Genomic DNA, 13,055 nt, shown 5'->3' on the forward strand with positions numbered 1-13,055 from the left:
AGCATTTTTTTGGCCAAAGAAAAAATGCTTTTAAAAGTAAAAAAAACAAAACCCTCTGATGATTGGGCAGCTCAGCTGGGCATGGTGTGGGGGGGGGGGCAGGGATTTTTGCTACCAGTTGTCTGAACCACCTGCCGCCATCACTACTGGATTGGGCAATCTGGTCCGAACCGGGAGCATTTCACCCCTGCTGCACACCTAACACGCTTGCATGCAGTGTTCAAAATACAGCAATTTGAAGCTCAGATGCTTACCTTCTAAGGCTGCCCCGGTAAGTAAAACAGTGGAGGCGCGGAAATAGCTGTGCTGGGTGAATCAGCTGAGCCAGAAAGAAGGCAATATAGGACAGGATAGAGCAGGGCTGGGGCCAGCTGATCGTCAGAACTACTAGTTTGCCTGAACAGGCAGCAGCCCACCACTGCTTACAACGGCACGAAAGAAGGGCCTCTGGTGGTTCAACGGACTAAGTCTGTCTGTTATTAACATAGCTGCTTGCAATTACTGCAGGTTCAAGTCCCACCAGGCCCAAGGTTGACTCAGCCTTCCATCCTTTATAAGGTACGTAAAATGAGGACCCAGATTGTTGGGGGCAGTTAAGTTGACTTTGTATATAATATACAAATGGATGAAGACTATTGCTTGACATAGTGTAAGCCACCCTGAGTCTTCGGAGAAGGGCGGGATATAAATTCAAATTAAAAAAAAGTGACTTATGGCTGATCCACACTGTTGCAACATCCCCAGAGTCATATGATCAAAAGTCAGGTACTTGGCAACCGGCATGTATTCACCACAGTGGCAGTGTCCTGGGGTCACGTGATCTCCATTTGCGACCTTCTCAACAAGCAAAATCAATGAGGGAGGCAAAAAAGCTCATAAAATCGGGAATGATTTCTTTAACAACAGAAATTCTACTGACAGTTGTGGTTGTAAGTTGAGAACTATCTGTATGCAAAATAATGAACGTAGGTCCTGCAGCTTATTAGAGCTTCAAAATGATTTGTACAGATACTAGGATGCAACTTTTGGGCTCAAAAGTCAGGAAAATTGATGGCGATAGTTCACAAAAATTATTAGGTGCAAATAGAAATACATACAATTTCCATAACAAGGAAGATAAAGGAGAAATTGTTAAACTGATTATTTTATTCAAAGAGAATATATTTAAGTACACTTTTCACTTGGGTATCACCTCTGGATTTTGTACTTGTGATGAAAAAAATGAAACTTTGACTTTGGTTTTGTCACTCAGATTTGTCGTTATAGAAATGGCTAGTTATATATTAATGTGTAAAAGCAAAAAGTTGAAGCTGGAGTGTTCTTATCTTGTACTATGCTAAAAAAGTCTGAAGTCAACGCCTTTTTTTTTCTTTTTTCCTCTTGTAGCTCACACACCTTCTTTTCCCCTCTCCTTTTCCTTCCCTTAATTTCCTATTTCTATTTTTGTTTATTTTATATATTAAATTAATTAATTAATGAGAAAAAAGGAGAATTGGAGTATCTTAAAACAACTCTATAGATTTTGGTTATGTTAGTGCTGGCAGCATTTGCTTGCTCTTAACAAAACAAATTTTCTATGAGTGCCTAATTATAGTAGAACTGGCTTAGTTGGTCCTTTTTTTTGGCAACTGCTAAGAACAACTGAGAACAAGGTATAATGAATATTGGCAGTTGTTTATTTTATGCTTTATAACTATTATGCTTGGCTTAATGCCTAATCTTTTAGAAATAATCTTATCATAATGTAACAATTACTTCTTAAAACAACTGCATTTATGTATTACATAAAGATTTAGTCTGAATCATATTTGCATTTATTTATTTCACTTACATGAACATCAAATTGGCAAGATTCAAAGCAGCTTTCCCAGCATGGAACCTTGGGCAAGGGTGATACACTAGTGTAGTGAAGCTAGGCATCAGATTAAATCCTGTCAGCCTTCCCAGGTAAACCAGATTTATTTATTTATTATTTATTTATTTATTTATTCAAATTTTTATACCGCCCGAAGGACTCAGGGCGGTGTACAGCCAAATAAAAACATAAGAATAATACAAATAAAAACAATTTAAAAACTTATTAATTAGGCCGAAATTAAAATATCACTAAAATAGTATAAAACCCCATTAAAACTAAATTTAAAACTAAAAACCCTAGGCTAGTCCTGCGCAAATAAATAGATGTGTCTAAGCTCGCGGCGGAAGGTTCGGAGGTCGGGAAGTTGGCGCAGCCCTGGGGGAAGCTCGTTCCAGAGGGTGGGAGCCCCCACAGAGAAAGCCCTTCCTCTGGGTGTCGCCAGTCGGCACTGCCTGGCGGACGGCGCCCTAAGGAGGAAACATGACCAGATGCACTAATTCTATTTTAACAGAATCTTTCAAGTCTGCAAGTAAAAATGTCCCACTGTCTCTTTTTATAGCCTGATCAATTAGGATGGGTCTTTCCTAAGTTTCTTTCTAGAGAGCTCCTCCCTCTCTTGGCTGATTGTTCCCTAGCAATAACAGTAAGACTTGTATATAACTTCACAGTGCTTTACAGCCCTCTCTAAGCGGTTTACAGAGTCAGCATATTGGGTCCTCATTTTACCGACCTCGGAAAGATGGAAGGTTGAGCCAATCTTGAGCCACTCAGAATCGAACTCCTGGAGTGAGCAGTGAGTTTGGCTGCAGTATTGTATTCTAACCCCTGTGCCACCACGGCTCTTTAGGCAGCATTTCTTCCCCTCACCTTTCAAGGCCATTCCCACTACCATTACAGACCCCTTGCATGTAGTCACTAAGCATTCTACCAATGACTGTTATAGATATGGGTGCTCCAACTATGTTGGGGCCCAGAGTGCTCTACCTATACTCATGGACCCAACCAAATCTAATCTATTTAAAAACTTGAGCATACCATGACATAGTCCAGTATGCCTTCCAGCCTCCCTCTTGAGTTGCTTAAGCATAACCCCAAAGCAGTACTCAGTCTATGAGGGTGCTGCTAAGCTTGTTTCTATTATTTCTATTTCATGTTCTTAATTAGCTCCTTAAAGGCAAGAAAAAAAGAAAAGAAAATGTTCTTCCTTAAAAGACTTTGAGAAAGACTTAATCAATGGTTAATCGAAAGTGATGTGCCATTTGTCTTTTACCACTTTCTTAGGAGTTTCTAGAAGCTTTCTTCCCTGATAAATTTCAGGAGAGCACAGCCTCTGCCACCTGGTGTTTTCTGTAACAGATAATATGCTTTTCTTCAGAGATCACTCAATTCATCTGAGGGATCTGCGTTCTGACCCAGGGGAAATGTGAACAGTTCCTTTAGAAGCCCATCATCATTTACTTTATCTTTCTCAGGCCCAGACTAATCCCCTACTTTAAAGCCATTAATGGATGGATTAAGTTAGAAAAGCTAAATTCTCCGAAAATGCTAAGTTTAGCTTTATCAACTCTTCAAGAAACCGGTGGAAAATTAGCATCCCTTAAAGCTACATATATTTTGATTCATAAATAGTTGGCTGAACTTGATTTTTCAGTGTTAAGTCATAGCTCATACTTCTGTACATACAATGTTATGTAGTAATTTTTTAAAAAATGTGTTAGAGAGGCATAGTTGGGAACATCCTAGCCCATTTCGACCTAAATTTAATCCAAATTCTAACAAACTCAATTGAAACATTTTTGTTCTCTTGCACTTCAGCAGCAAATCAACATTTTCCCCTTTTTCCACAGTAACGTTATAGCCAGTCTTCTGCCATTGGGCAGAATGATGAAGTAATTCATCAGCCAGCACATGCTGAGATGAGGAATGAGACCTATTGAAGAGATTGGACAACCATTTATAATAAATAATAATAATAATAATAATAATAATAATAATAATAATAATAATAATAATAATAATAATAATAATATCAGAGTTGGAAGGGACCTTGGAGGTCTTCTAGTCCAACCCCCTGCCCAGGCAGGAAACCCTACACCATTTCAGGCAAATGGCTATCCAACATTTTCTTAAAAATTTCCAGTGCTGGAGCATTTACAATTTCTGCAGGCAAGCTGTTCCACTGATTGTTCTAACTATCAGGAAATTTCTCCTTAATTGTAGGATGCTTCTCTCCTTGATTAGTTTCCACCCTTTGTCTGAAATAGTATTGGATTTTCTACCTGAGTAGGGGGTTGGACTAGAAGACCTCCAAGGTCCCTTCCAATTCTGTTGTTCTGTTCTATTCTTTGCCCCTTAAAGGTATTTCTTCTCTTAGGTTGAATGGATGCCTACACTGAAAAAAAAACCACATCTGCCCCAATGACTGGTATTTATATGTGAAATAATAGAGGAGCATAACCTTGATCTTTTACTGAACCGCATAATCTCCAACTTTCTTCACAATAAATGGTCCTACATGAGCCAGGTATCCTGCCAGGGTGTCCTCAAGCTAAGGTCAAAAAAGTCAAGATGGCAGCTGTAATGGTGTGATCAAAGTGTCATCTTTTTTCATGTTGTTTTTTCATAAAAACAAGTGGAGCTTTGATCATATTGAGACTGTCAACCTGACTTAGAGACTTAAACCCTTATATCCTGCATGAATTATTAACCAGGTGTCCTCAGCAAGGTAACATTCAGATCTGCCAGATTTCAATCCCCAGATTTCTCATAGAAAGACACATACATTACATTGTAAGAAATTGAAGGAGAGTATCTGCAAAATCTTGCTTCTTTTAGCAGAACATCAATAGTGCCACATCATGGTGCTGCAACCTACATGCTCTTGGGGCTTGAGTGTGACATTTGCTAGACGAATTCTTGAATACAGCTCGCCTGTCTGGAACCCATACCACATTTCACACATTAATACAATTGAACGTGTCCAGAAATATTTTACAAGAAGAGTTTTCCACTCCTCCGATTACAACAAAATACCTTATGCCACCAGACTTGAAATCCTGGATTTAGAAAACTTAGAACTCCACCGCCTTCGACATGACCTGAGTTTAACACATAGAATCATAGAACGTCCTTCCTGTTGAAGACTACTTCAGCTTCAATTGCAACAATACACAAGCACACAATAGATTTAAGCTTAATGTCAACCGCTCCAATCTTGATTGCAGAAAATATGACTTCAGTAACAGAGTTGTTAATACTTGGAATACACTACCAGACTCTGTGGTCTCTTCCCCAAATCCCCAAAGCTTTAACCAAAAACTGTCTACTATTGACTTCACCCCATTCCTAAGAGGTCTGTAAGGGCGTGCATAAGAGCACAAGCGTGCCTACCGTTCCTGTCCTAATGTTCCCTTTCATTATATCCAATTAATATAGTTATTACATATTTATGCTTATACTATATTCTTATATATCATATAGTTATTTCATACTTATGCTTATATATACTGTAGTGACAAATAAATAAATCTAAAAAAATAAATCTGATACAAGGGACACAAAGCTTGCATCACCTCTGACTCCCCATATGGATCCTACTTGATCTCAACCACTACAGACAGCTGCCGTGTGGTTGCTGTGTGTTTGTATTAGTTTACACTACTCCAGAATGCCTATCCCCCACTCAGCTGAAAGATACTGTACATTTGAAAAATGCACTTACCCTGTATTACCAACATTTTAAAATATATTTCAATACCTGTACCACATATATAAAATACTGCCTATATGAAACTTGGTATTTTTATTCTGAAAATCCACAAATTGAATCACTATCACTATACCTAACGCTACTCAGATCCCTTTGCAGATTCTGAGGAAAGAAGTTACGGGTCCCCCCCCCCAAATAGAATAGAATAGAATAGAGTTTTTTTTATTGGCCAAGTGTAATTGGACACACAAGGAATTTGTCTTTGGTGCATATGCTCTCAGTGTACATAAAAGATAAGATACCTTCATCAAGAATCATAAGGTACAACACTTAATGATAGTCATAGGGTACAAATAAGCAATCAGGAAACAATCTCAATATAAATCATAAGGATACAAGCAACAAAGTTACAGTCATACAGTCATAAGTGGAAGGAGATGAGTGGTAGGAATGGTGAGAAGACTAATAGTAGTGCAGATTTAGTAAATAGTTTGACAATGTTGAGGGAATTATTTGTTTAGCAGAGTGATGGCGTTCGGGAAGAAACTGTTCTTGTGTCTAGTTGTTCTGGTGTGCAGTGCTCTGTAGCATTGTTTTGAGGGTAGGAGTTGAAACAGTTTATGTCCAGGATGTGAGGGGTCTGTAAATATTTTCACAGCCCTCTTTTTGACTCGTGCAGTATACAGGTCCTCAATGGAAGGCAGTTGGTAGCAATTGTTTTTTCTGCAGTTCTAATTTTCCTTTGAAGTCTGTGTCTATCTTGTTGGGTTGCAGAACCAAACCAGACAGTTATAGAGGTGCAGATGACAGACTCAATAATTCCTCTGTAGATAGCAGAGATTATTTCTTCTTTCCCTTGATTCAGCCTCAGTTTTCTAAGATAGAACTTGTGAATGAGTCACAGTTAGTTGAATTCCCATCAAAGGAATTTTGTGGTTTATTTAAGTACACACATCAGTTTTGGCATGAAATTTTAACCTAACCATCTAGGTTTTAAATCATACTTTAAAAACCAAGCTTTTTTCATACAGTATTAAAACAACGAGAAAGGCTACATTTTCCTTAAATTGATAATAGTAGTAATTTATGTGAAAAAACAATTTGCATACCATATTTTATATATTGTATTATAAATAATGTCTCAAAATATCTACTCTTAAATGAAAGAATGCCCACTGGTTTATACGTGCATGAGAGAAAGACGTGTTTCTAGTTACATCTATACCATTTTAAGTGAAATTCTAGTATTTTGAGACTGTTCAGAATTCTTAAGAACATTGCATTTATGATTAGTCCAGGAAGCCCTACATGATAAATATCAAACAAATATCAAAAGAATATCATACAGTAATTGGTTAGTACCACCTAAGAATATCTCGTGTGCTGCCCAGATAATTCAGATTTAGGTCCAAGGATTTGATCAGTCCATAAATGACTAACACACAGGACACCCATCTCCCTGCTCAGCATATGTTCCTTCTGACTGAGTGACTATTGTCTTTCATTGTATTGCCTTACTTTGCATTATGATGCCTTATTTTGCTTTGGGGATTTGTTTCATGGGCTTATATGGTGAATTTTTTACAGACAGATGTTGTCACTGAGATTGTCACAATATCGATTTACCAATGATATTGATTCCAACACTGGCTTGTAAAATATATTATAAGCATAAAAATCTCAGAACCGACTCCCTATTTTCACATCAAGGGCAGTTGTTCTTGACTTAAGATAAGTAAAAGCCTCCACTCACTGAATTGTTGTTTGTAATATTATATAGGCCTTTATTCTTTCATAACAATCTGCATTTACTGTAGCTATAAATGTTTTTATAGGAGGCCACAACTATATTGCCTTCAAATAGTTTTGCCTTCTATAGAATATTCATGGGAATGAACTTCAGATGACCTACTGTTCATATAGTAATTATTCCAAACTGTCAATTTCTCAAGGATATGACAACCAGCTGTACTTTGACCTGCAAAAGAGTAACAAAATAGAATTGTACTTGAAGCTGTACATTAAGTGTTTCTACTTCTGCTTTTCTCATGAATACAAAACAACAAAAATATTGAGAATGTCCAGGATACATGCATTTTCATTCTAATGGACATCTATAAAAATGTTATAATCTGTAATCCATATAATGTATTAATTTTAAAAGACAGACAGTTTTGTGGATACATATTTAGGGGTGCCTCTCATTGAACACACTGATCTATTCTACATATAGTACCATATAGGTTTGGGTTTGCTTTCTTTTATTTAAATTCAGGTGTGTAATTAGGGTATAGAAGGAGAGGATTATGATTGTAGGTAAGATTTGTGGAGAAGCAAAATAGAAGCAATAGTTTTAGTTGTTCAACAGAAGCAATCAAAGCAGACCTTGGGTCACATACATCATCTAGGAAACTGGTTGGATAATATTACACACAAATTCAGGGAGAAGTAAGAAAGAAACGGACAATTTAAAATAAAATTTCTTCAAATGGTAGTTTTAAATAGCATAGCCATCTTCATGCAATCAAGAGTAAAACCACTCGACAATGTGCTAATCAAAAGGTATGTAATCTTTTCCAGAATGGCTATATTTGGTCTTCAATTGATAATCCACAGTGGTATTCCAAAAATCTAAATTTAACTTAATTATATATTTACATTTAATTAAAATTAAACATATAGTTGTTTACTATCTTATTTGTGCAATTAATAATGCCCTTTTATTTGTAATGTTTTAATTTATGTCCCACTGGGATGTATATCAAAATAATTTTGTACTTGCATTTAATTAAAATTAAATATAGAATTAATTTGCTTACTTTTCAGTTGTGCATTTAATAAAGTCTTCCTTTAATTTGTAATGTTTGGTTTGATCGGGTTTGATTGTGGAGTATACCAGAATAATTTCTTTGGTATTGGGGGAGGGATGTCTGAGTTCTTCTGTTGAATCCCATTATTTTGGTTCAGATAGTCAATATGCTTATTTGTTTTCTCACAAGATGTTCACTTATGATGAATTAAACCATAGTTTACTCAGTTAACCCTATTGCCTGCATTCACATGATGCACTGAACCCACAACTGAATAAATAGATTAGAGTTGTACAAGATCCCCGGTCGAAAATCACTATGTTTAAGCCTAATGTGTAAACTATAGATCAAAATAAAGTGCAGATATTAATTAAACAATGGCTAATGTACTAACTAACAATGTACTAAGCTAATATGTGGTTATCTACTTTGTGATACTATTTATTATGTAAACCTAACCAGGAACTTAAGAAACACGGCTAAAGACTTGCTTCAGAATTGACATACACCTTCCCCTCCCCCAACCATTTCTTGCCTCTTGTTAAAAGCCCTTGTACTTTTATTTATTTATTTTATTTATTTATTTTGTCACAACAATATATGTAACTATCATACAGAAAGGTTATATAGTATATAAAGGTATAGAAGAAAAGAAAAACAATAGGACAGGAACGGTAGGCACGTTTGTGCGCTTATGCACGCCCCTTATGGTCCTCTTAGGAATGGGGTGAGGTCCATAGTTGAAAGTTTTTGGTTAAAGCTTTTAGGATTATGAGAAGAGACCACAGAGTCAGGTAAAGTATTCCAAGCACTGATGATTCTGTTACAGAAGTCATATTTTCTGCAATCTAGATTAAAGCGGTTGACATTAAGTTTAAATCTATTGGTTGGTCTTGTATTATTGCAATTAAAGCTGAAGTAGTCTTTGACAGGAAGGACATTACAATAGATGATTCTATGAGTTAAACTTAGGTCTTGTCGAAGGCAACGGAGTTCCAAGTTTTCCAAGCCCAGGATTTCAAGTCTAGTGGGATAAGGTATTTTGTTGTTTACAGAGGAATGGAGAACTCTTCTTGTAAAATATTTCTGGACACGTTCAATTGTATTGATGTCAGAGATATGGTGAGGGTTCCAAACAGGAACATTATACATAGAGAACAGGATGTGACCTATAAAAGTGTACCTAGTTTATATTAAATATATATTGGCCTGATTGCTACTGAACTAAAGTTTTTAAAAGTGGATGATCAAGTTTTAAGCTAAATTTAAGCTAAATACTGAATTAAAGTGCTAAAGCTAACATAAAATACTGTTCAAATTTGCATAGGCAGTTTGCTCATGGGCATCCCATATTTGCATTTTCAAAATCTAATTGAATTTGCTTTTCAGTCTGAAAGAAACAAGGCACTAAAGAGTACTATTTCCAGAGGTTTGGCAATTAGAAAGTTCACAACAATTTTAGGGGGAGTGAGGGACATAGTGGATGAAGTGTTGATATAAATTAAAGATGTCCATGTCTCACTCATAGATGGGGAATGGGCATTTAAGAGGGGGAGGATTAAATAACCCATAACAAACGGGTCAACCAACATGCTAAGCCTAGATTAAGCCAAACTTTGGCACTCCAGCTTCACATATTGTTGAACCAGAAAAATTGCTTTCTGGGAATTCTACTAATTTTAATACAAGAAATATCTGTATTAAAATTAGTGCCTCAGCCAAATTACCACTACAGTAAGAAATTAACTATGATTTCCAAAATTTGGGTTCTGTGTTAACCCAGATACAAATTATGTTTATTTATGAATCCAGTTTAAATGTTTCCTGCCTCAAAATAGCTGGAAATGCTGCTGCCAACTTTTGCTAATCATGACTCCATCCTGGGTCCACACACAAAATATTTAGGGGTCATAATTTGCCCATCATTTGCAGTTCAGATCAGAAGGCAATGCCCTAAAATGTTGCCAAGTTTTCTGCCTGCTGGAGGAAAAATATTTGCATGTGGATCTTTCAGTATTCTGGAAAGGAGGAATCTAACTCAAGCAATGTTTACTTTATGTGAAGTTCTTTGGATCTGAAGAACAGGTTTTATTAGTAGAAGAAAAAGGAAATGTACTTAATCGTTAAGTAAATGATAGGGATAGCTTTAGAAGCTATGATAGGGGAAGCTTAACAGCTAGATAACCGGATACCAGAAGCAGGAGAGTTAAAAAGCAGCTATGTGGGCAGTGGGCAATGGGCACATACAGTATGCCTGTAAACAAGGACAAAAGTGACCTGAGATAAGCAATCTCAGGAAAAGAAGGCAAATGACAGGTATAGGCAATGCCTGCCAATTGAGTCAAATTTCTAACCTGCCATATCCTTCCTACTCACCATCCACCCACAGAAATCAGTGCACCTGATGTGGCAATGGAGGGTACAGAAGCCATCACTCTTTTCCTAATCTCGTTTAGGATTTTAGGGAAAGTAGTTTTTAGCACACTTAGCAGAGATACTGAAGAGGAGAAATATCATCCAGCCTTCTTTTCATCCCGTTAGCAGCTTTACTACAGTGTTAGGTAGAAAGGAAGAAAGTCAAGGAGAATAGTGATGGACAAGTTCACAGGAGTTTGGAGACTTACCAGGAGAAGGTTAGATGGGCACTGTATTGCAACTCCCAAAGTATATGTAAAAATCCAGATTTACTGCGATTGACTCAAGACTGGCTTGAGCTATACTGGACTTGGATTAATCTTTACAGGTTTGTACTGTCCAGATGTGTTGAGATGACCCTTCCCAGAATTCCTACTGGCTAGATAGCTGCTAGCCAGATATCTTGGGAGTCATTGTATATGGAGGATACAGGGCTATCCAAGTTAGAAGAGAACCAGAAGCATGTTTAACTAACACATCTCCCTATTGAAGTTATGCAGCACTCTTAACTGAAAGAGGAATTCCATGTGGCTTATGCTGCTGAACTCCTTATTTATTTCCTGAAATGACTCTAGCTGATAGAAGGGCAATGCTACTGATTAGGATTTCTCTGAACACCCTTTAAATCTAGTATTGTCCCTTTCTCTCTTGACTCTAAAGGTTAGATTTCATTCTTTTTTTCTTGCAGGATGAGAAAAACCAAGACATTTGAGAAAGAAGTTTGAGGAATTGGGCCCACATGAAGTACATGGCTGTGATTTGTGTTCTGTGCATTGAATGAATGTGACTTCTGTCAGCAAAATCATTGATGTAGACTAGGGGTGTCAAACTCACGTCGTCACAGCGTCGTCACGTGATGTATTGAGACTTTTTCCCCCTTTGCTAAACTGGGCATGGGCGTGGCCAGTACGTGACGCATCTGGTCCATGGCCTGAGAGTTTGAAAGTTCTGATATAGACTGAAGTGTGACAGAATTTCAGAAAGTCAAGCCACTGTGGGAAACAGTACACACAGAGAACAATGACAACAAACAAGGGCTGAGTTTCTGTGGTGAAACCGACTTGTACTTTCCCAAACACTTCTTCTTTTGCATTTACCAGTATGCATTACTTTATAACCACTAAGGAAATAAAAAGACAGTTCAAATTCTTCAGTAGCAGCAGTTGCTGAAACAAAATTATTTACCCATCATTATGTTACCAAAACAGAATGTTTCAGTGTGGGTTTTATCACTCTTTTAAATGTTTATTCAGCTACCATTCTGTAAAGTAGGGCTCCCCCCCCAACAGCAGAGCTATTATATCTTTTCTCCACCCTCACAATTTGTTCTATATAAATTACACTTTTAATCATGCGCTTGGAGTTGCTCCAGACTCTTGTTCGTAATTGCACAGAGAGTACAAAATACCTGCATGTGTCTTCCACTTCGTGTATATTCTCTCCTTATCCCAATTAAAGTAAGGATGTGAAGAGATCTGAAGAGAAAAATTGCTTCAGATCATGTGCATCAGCATACGTGCAGTACCTCTTGGCAACTTTTAGAGCAGACAGGTTTTCCTGAGATTGTGCTGCAGCTTTGGAGAGCAGATGTAAATTCCAAGAAAAAATAAAGATACTAAGACTCTGCAGACTAGGTCTACATCCATGCCACTATTCTGTGCCTCCCTCTGATTTTTTTCCCCCCTTTGAATCTGAAGCACTGCCCTGCCTTAGTACAAAAAGCTGTACTTTTGATTAACCATAACAATGTGAGGACATTCTTAAATTCTTTTGGTGGGTAAGTACAGAGTCCTTCACTTACAAACACAATTGAGTCTGAAATTATAGTCATAAGTTATGGTGGCTGTTAAGCAGGTCACCATGTTTCCATGCCCAATTTTATGACCATTTTTTGCAGCAGTCGTTAAGTGAATCCATTTCCCCCAACAGGGTGGTTGGTTGTTATTTTCCAAAAACCAGAAGTAAACCCTGGAAACAGCCAAAAAATACTGAAAATGTGTTCAGATTCAAGTTGGTTGCCAAGTTCCTAAAATGAAACCACATGACTGAGGGAGAGGTGGATTTTTTTTTTTTGCAGCTGTCAGAACTTCAAAAATAGATTGGCAGTAGCTCTGGGGAGATCCATTGTAACTTCAACTTGTCACTAAATGACCACGTCTGGGATTTGCTTCAAAGGGATGGTTCGATGAAGGATATGCAAACGGATCAGAATCAAGTTAGATAGTTTTGACACTGTTGCTACTCTGATGTTGGCTCTTTGCCC

This window comes from Ahaetulla prasina, chromosome 3 (genome assembly GCF_028640845.1).
Source record: "Ahaetulla prasina isolate Xishuangbanna chromosome 3, ASM2864084v1, whole genome shotgun sequence".
In the NCBI taxonomy this organism is placed as follows: Eukaryota; Metazoa; Chordata; class Lepidosauria; order Squamata; family Colubridae; genus Ahaetulla; species Ahaetulla prasina.